The sequence below is a fragment of the Adiantum capillus-veneris genome, chromosome 28 (assembly GCF_014529385.1).
Source record: "Adiantum capillus-veneris isolate H3 chromosome 28, ASM1452938v2, whole genome shotgun sequence".
Classification (NCBI taxonomy): Eukaryota; Viridiplantae; Streptophyta; class Polypodiopsida; order Polypodiales; family Pteridaceae; genus Adiantum; species Adiantum capillus-veneris.
The window spans coordinates 11,933,310-11,940,288 of record NC_140958.1 but is presented as its reverse complement, the minus strand read 5'-3'; positions in this window follow the sequence as shown (position 1 = coordinate 11,940,288).

Below are 6,979 nucleotides of genomic sequence, written 5' to 3'. Positions count from 1 at the left end.
GAATGTGTCCTAGGAGTGTTGGTATGATATAGATAGGGATTGGTCCCAAAATCAAAGTATATATTGCCCTCGTTAAAACTACCTTTTCTCAGATAACCTCTTTAATCATCACGTAATGCCAAATAACTAGAGTTGGCTCCACAACATGCATACAAGGCTAACGATTCACGAGTGTTGTTCTGTTTTTGTATGGATGCAGGTGAGAACTTCTTCTCCCCTATACCTTGCTAGGTCTGATGATGTTTGGAGCAACTTATGATGGGATCGACTGCTGTCCATTCCTTGTGATGAATTATTTTTGCAATAGAATGGTTCTCTCATTCTCAAACACAAATGCAGAGAAGTATGCAGTAATGTGAGAAAGAATCATAATATTACCAAACAAGATAATCAAGAGTGATAAAAAAGCTATGACACTGATATGAGAGTTGTGAGTTGCCATTTTCACTTGTAAGTACAACATGCTGCTCCCGTAGATAGAATGACATAGTTCACGATCGGAGAACAAGTATTAGACAAAAATGATTATTAGACTTGTAGCAAATGTACAAGGGCTCATGTATCCAGACTTGAGGCTTACGGAGACATCAAGATTTCAGATTACGGGTAGCCTCTCCTGATGTCTCTAAATCCTGCTAAACCTTAGTGCAGCTGGCGCTCCCCTCTCCGGGCTCTCCAAGCCTGATAACTTATAACAGTTGTCACATGCATTAGCAACAAAGCCCACAAACCCCCACAATACACTGTTGTGGTGCATCACCCTCAGACTTCATAGATGTCTGTCATATCGGAGAACAAGTATTAGAGAAAAATGATTACTAGGCTTGATTGCAAATGTACAAGCGCTCATGTATCCAAAGTTGAGGCTTACGGAGCCATCAAGATTTCAGATTACAAAATTCAAAAAAACGTTTCTAACTGTCGTGAGGCAATCCTATTGAGAAAATGTGTATCTCATTGAGTCACAATTGGGTTGCCTCTCCTGATGTCTCTGTACTCCTGCTAAACCTTAGCGTAGTCGGCGCTCCCACTCTTCACGCTCTCCAAGCCTGATAACTTATAAGAGTTGTCACATGCATTAGCGACAAAGCCCATAAACCCCCACAACACACTGTTGTGGTGCATCACCCTCAGACTCCATAGATGTCTGTCATATCCTCTTGGTCCAAGAAAGAGCCTATCAAAATGCCAAATGAACCTCCCGGGTCGCAAAGCCAGTTTCCCACATAGACACAATCTATCTGAGACAGATTAGATCATCTGATGGCGATCTCCTTGCACAGTGACCTAGTTGGCCCGAATCCAATTAGGTGAGTCCTCTAGCATGTTAAAGTCACCTTATCCACACCTATGATCCACATCAACGCATCAAAAATCTGTGTCCAAAACTTCTTCTGTGCACTAGCTTGATTAGGAGCACAAACGTTGAGCACCCCAAATGAGCTCACCCTGAAGCCTTAAGAGTAATCCATTGCATCCTATGAGGAACAATAATCCCTCTATCCACAATGGCTTGCTGCCTAGACTCTACAAACGTCATACATACACCTCCTTGCCCTCTTATGGGCTAAAGCCAGCTAACAAAATATACCATACCTGCTGCCAAGTGTTAGACTACACCATTGAAGCAGGATCTCGCATAAGTGATGCTCTTAAAGCAACAATTAATCAATTTGTCCCCCCCAAGCACTGGCGAAGTTCCTGGCCTAGCCGGCCACGACAAGGCATGAACTTTAATAAACCAAATCCCTTCACATTCAATGAGACGACCCTCATGGCGTCTCAGCGAAGAGAGTTGACACTGCCGCCACCACCAATCGCTGAACTTTCGCAAGAGGCTCGGATGGGGAGCAATCCATGTTTGAGTGATTGCGGTCCGAGATGGATTTTGAACATAAGAGCTTCGTACCAAGGACTCAACAAGAAGAACCTCACGTATGATTACATTGCACGTCGTTTGGCGAAGATTTGCAAATTGCCACAATCCTCACTACTGATAACCGTTTTTCGGCTCTTTGTAATTGCCACAGTGAGTTACCTCACCCTACCAAAATCACCCAAACGCTATGGCTATCCCTACCATTTCACTGTACATAGGCGTGTGTGAGTTAGGGGGCTTTTCCCATATCTTCTTAAAAACCCTCAATTAGCTAGGCATTGGGCTAGGTGAGCCAAAAAAATAAAAAATATAAAAAATATAAGTATATTATGGCCCATGTGTATGTAAATATTTCTTTGTATATAGGGCCTAAATAAAAGATTTTTTCATAATTATTTTGGTATTTATTTAAATATTTTTACCTATGTGTGTGTTATTTATGCTCTGTACATTGTCTCACCATTACCACAATTTTTTCTTACCATTTTTCATACTCTTTATTCCATATAGAAATATTTTCATGTAAGCTTCTCTTATACTTGGTGTAACTCCATCCCAACAAAAATCCAAAAAAAACTAGTTTTATTTATGTGTATATTTTTTTACTATTTTGATTTTTCCCTTCCTACATCTATTTTGTTTTTTTCTAAAAAATTAGCACACCAAAAATATTTATCTTTTTATGGTAGCCTCATAATGAGAGAGATTTCTTTTGACCCCTTTATATTTTTTCCACTTATATTATTTATATTTGACATGTACATATTTTTTAGATTTTCTTAGTTGTACTATTCACTTATATCCTAATCTCAACAATATCTTCAATTATAGACCTACCAAATAAGGTCAAGGGTAGGTGGTATGCATACATGCACTATGGAGGGCTCACTCTTGGAGATATTCAAAAGAATCATCCAAAGAAGGACCCCACAAGGACCTTTGCAGTGGAAAAAAACGATCGGTTTTGCTGAATTTTTAAAGTTCACTTGCTCTCCGAATTTGAAAAGGTGATACAAACAAAAGTTGTAGCTCGTGGGCTGAACTTTTGCCTCAAATTTTTTCATATTTTTTTGAGCTACGAGCTGTGAGCTATGATTTTTTTAGTGGACCCCAGTTTTCCCATGCTATGCAGCCACACTCTCTCTTCCACTTTATCATTTTCCTCTTTCACACACACTTCTCCAGTCATCATCCCCATCTCTCTCACCACTCCTCTCTGCACCCTACTCACCTTCTCCTCAACCTTGAAGAATAAGAGAAACCATGGTGAACTCATACCTCCCACACACAATTCCATTCCAAAATTGACCACCTAGTCTCATTTTTCCTCCTCCAATTTACCCATATCTATCAAAAAAACCACAAAATTCAATCTCTTCTCTTAAAAGACAGCATCATGGTGGTTGATTACTCAGCTTCAATTACCTTGTCTCTCACGGAAGGTCAAGAGTGGAGAAAAAATGTGCCGTCAAAGCTAGTGGACCGTCAACAAGCGTCAAAATTGGCCCTACTCAAGACACTTGGAGCATCAACCTTGTAAGAAATCCACCTTTTCTTACATCTTAAGAGTTTTTTTTCCTTATTTGTATCCTACATGGATACTCCCATTGTAAATATCCAATTCCATTTGTAAATTAATATTAACTCTACTAACACTAACCCACTATGAAAAGTCCTATCACCTCCATTTCTCTCCTCTCTCTTTCCCCACCAACTTCTTGATAATTCCAAGCAAAAGAAATTAGATAAATTGCTGAAAATCTAACCCAACCATGGTTAGAGGAGTAACCCTAGCCTTCAAAATTGCTATAAAAGGAGGGTGTAGCTAGCACAAAAGGAGGGAGCCATAAGCAAGAGCACTATGCTATAGCTTGAGAAGCCAAGCTCAATCTCTCTAGAAGGAGCTCTTGAGTGGAAGCTCATTGTCTTATGCATGTGCATGTGTTGTAATAGGGGATTAGCAAGGGAACTATATGCCATTGTAAGAGAGAGAGTGATCATTCAATTGAGAGTAGGAAATCTATCATTTCTCCTACTAGTGTAAGCCCAACATTCGATGAATCAAGGAGGGTGGATTTGGACTAAGCTTGGATAGTTTGTCTCCCTTCCAACGTGAAGTAATGGACAACAATGATGCGTAAGTGTCTTGGTGTTTTTTTGTTAAGTTCTTGATAGCTTGTCTCTGGTGTTGTCATCAATCTAGCCATAAATCCCACATATTGTAAGAGGGCGACAGGGTGGAGAGGACTCCCCTGGCCTTAAGACAGTGATTGGGGTGGCTTTTCTTGTGATGTGTTGTGGTGAAATTTACGCAAGCTATGTTGAACAAGTACTAATCTCACTTTGATTTGTCATGACAGATTTGTAAGAAGGTATTAATGCAACAAGCACCCCCTCCCCCTTTCTCTCTCTTTCTTAAATATATAGTTGTGTTTGCTTGATCATTGCCGATACGTTTCAAAGCAGCCCGAGCACTATCTATCTCTCTCTCTCTCTCTCTCTCTCTCTCTCTCTCTCTCTCTCGTGTTTTAGGGTGTGAGTATTCCATTGGTGTTAGGGTTAGTGTAAATTCCTTGCTTGTTTGTGGGTTGCTCTAACGATTCTCCTCTTTTGCGTCCTAGTTCGCTCTTAAACTAGGTGGTGCCCCTTGTGCAATTGGGATTTGGCTGGGGGTTTGTTGTTTTGGGTTGTGTTGTGTTGTGCCCCAGCCCCATTGAGCAGCACGGGAGCCTTGAAGGGTGTCTAGAGGTTGCTCTTCTTGTTGCCCGCCCCGGACCGCCTCAAATTGGTGCCCCCACTGAGGAAGGCTTGTGTATGTTTTGTGAAGGCTCAACCTTTAGCATAATCAAGTAGCTTGCATGAATCACAAGAATTTGTATGATCCCTTCATTCCCATTGCAAGGCAAAAGGTACACATAATTGTTAGTACTAAGTTGCAATTTCAGCGAGTAATTCGTAAAATTTTAGGTCCTCTTAGGTTAGCCGATATAAACACTTCGGTAAATCCTTTTATTTTGCCTCTCATTAGGTACGATATTAGCTTGGATGTCTATATTTTTGTGTTATTTTAAGCATTAGGACATGCATAGGCCATGGATAATGGCCCAGGAATAGAGGTTTTTCCCTTTCATTTTACTCCACACATTAGAATAAACGTTGCAATTAGTAGAAAGATCCATTTTCAACAACGAATGGTGTTCATGTTTGGTGCCCAAAGAGCAGGAGAAATTCTTGCATCACCAAACCCTGTCATTCTACCTCTCATCAACTACCACACTTCTTTTGATGTACATGTGTTCATTTTATTTTAAAATGAAGTGCAGCCCGGCAAAATAGTGTGTACGTTTGTTTTTTCTTTGTCCAAGTTGTTACAAGAAACAAAAAAACGATCATTTGTTCTAACTGGGAATGTGTGTGCAGTGAAAGTTCAATCCTTAGAGATCTAGCTCTATTACCAATTGAGTTGCAGGAGCAAGTAGTAAGGCGTCTCCCTCATAACAAGAGGGTGGTGAAGTTAAGACGGAAGGTCCTACGCGTGGATTCCATTTTCCTCTTGTTGTTGGGCACTAAGGAAGACCGCGCATTCATCCAACTAGTGTGTGCCTTAAGATTGGTAAATAGAGTGAAATTTGGCGTTTGACGAGTGCATTTCACTATTGAGGAAGACTCTTCAGGAAACTTGCGGCCAGAGTTCATGCTTCATAGACTCACATTTGGTGAATTTTTCCCTCATTTGCGTCTTATTAATAGTCTTCCTTTCGCTTTCAACAAAGGAGATAGGGAGCTATTCAGAGCTTGTCTTAATAAAGAGAGCATAGAGAAGATTGCAAATTTGTATAAATTCTCATCCTTCTCTACTTTCTATGACACTTTGTTCATAGAGACATTGTAAATCTCTTTATGCTTTTGAATGATTTAACCATAATCCTAAGGAGTTTTGTCCAGGAATTTTGTAGCACAAGTGGAGTCTTTAAATCTTGCAAACTTGATTGGACTTGATGAGGATGTTCTTTATGAAATTGTGAGAAGGTTGCCTCACTCCGACTGTGTGGAACTCGAAGGAAAGGAGCTCCTAGTCAATTGCTACTTTCTCACGGCCTTCGACGAGCATGAAGATCTAGTTTTTATACAAACCGCTTGTGCATTGGGAATTGTAGAGCAAGTGCAATTTATCACTTGGGACGTGGTTGCTCTTTTGGATCCAGAAAGTGAAGTTCTAGAGATTGTTGTTTATCGCCTTAGCTTTGAAGAATTTCAACCCTTCTTAGAGCTCATCAATAGTCTACCCTTTTGTTTTGATCAAACAAATCGAGACCTTATTGAAGCTTGGATAGCTGAAGAAGAAAACCTAGAGTGGTATTTTCTCACTTCTTCATTTGCAGGCGAGTGGTTCTAAATCTCTATTGTATCTCTTATTGTAACTCGTGTTGTAATCTTTCATAATAATGGAGAGCCAACGCCAAATGTCTGGATATCCTCTTTTCTTTGGAGAGCCTGGAGAGGATGCATAATTATTTTTAGCAAATTTCAAGATGTCTTGCCGTATCAAGAGGATAGTAACCGATCAAGAACGTGTAGAAATGTTTGAGGTGGTCCTTAGGAAAGATGCTAGTACTTGGTTTGACTCTTTGCCTGAGGAAGTTAAGGGGAATTACACAGAAGTTTTGAATCGTTTTAAGAGATACTTCTTTGATCCCCAAAACACTCAAAAACTATGGCAAGACATTGTTTCTCATAAGCAAAAAGACTTAGATGACTACTACTTGTACAAGCAAGAGTTTCTACGTCTTTGGGCTCTATGGATACGAAATGTTGCTAACCCTGGTGATGGTGCAGAATTTTTAAAGAAGGAGAGGTTCATAGCCGGACTCTTTCCTGACCTTAAGGTAAAAGTTGAGGCGGGTGCACCTGCTACTTTTGATGCAGCGGAAACTAGGGCTGCTGAGAAGTATAGGAAACTCAAGTGCTTAAGGGGAGAGGTTCCAATAGAAGGTCTTAGACCCAAAGGTAAGTCACAAGCATCAATATCTAGGGAGCTTCCTGAGGTAACGGCTGAAGTGATTGAGAAGTTAAATGAATCTTTAAGCAGCCTGTCAATTC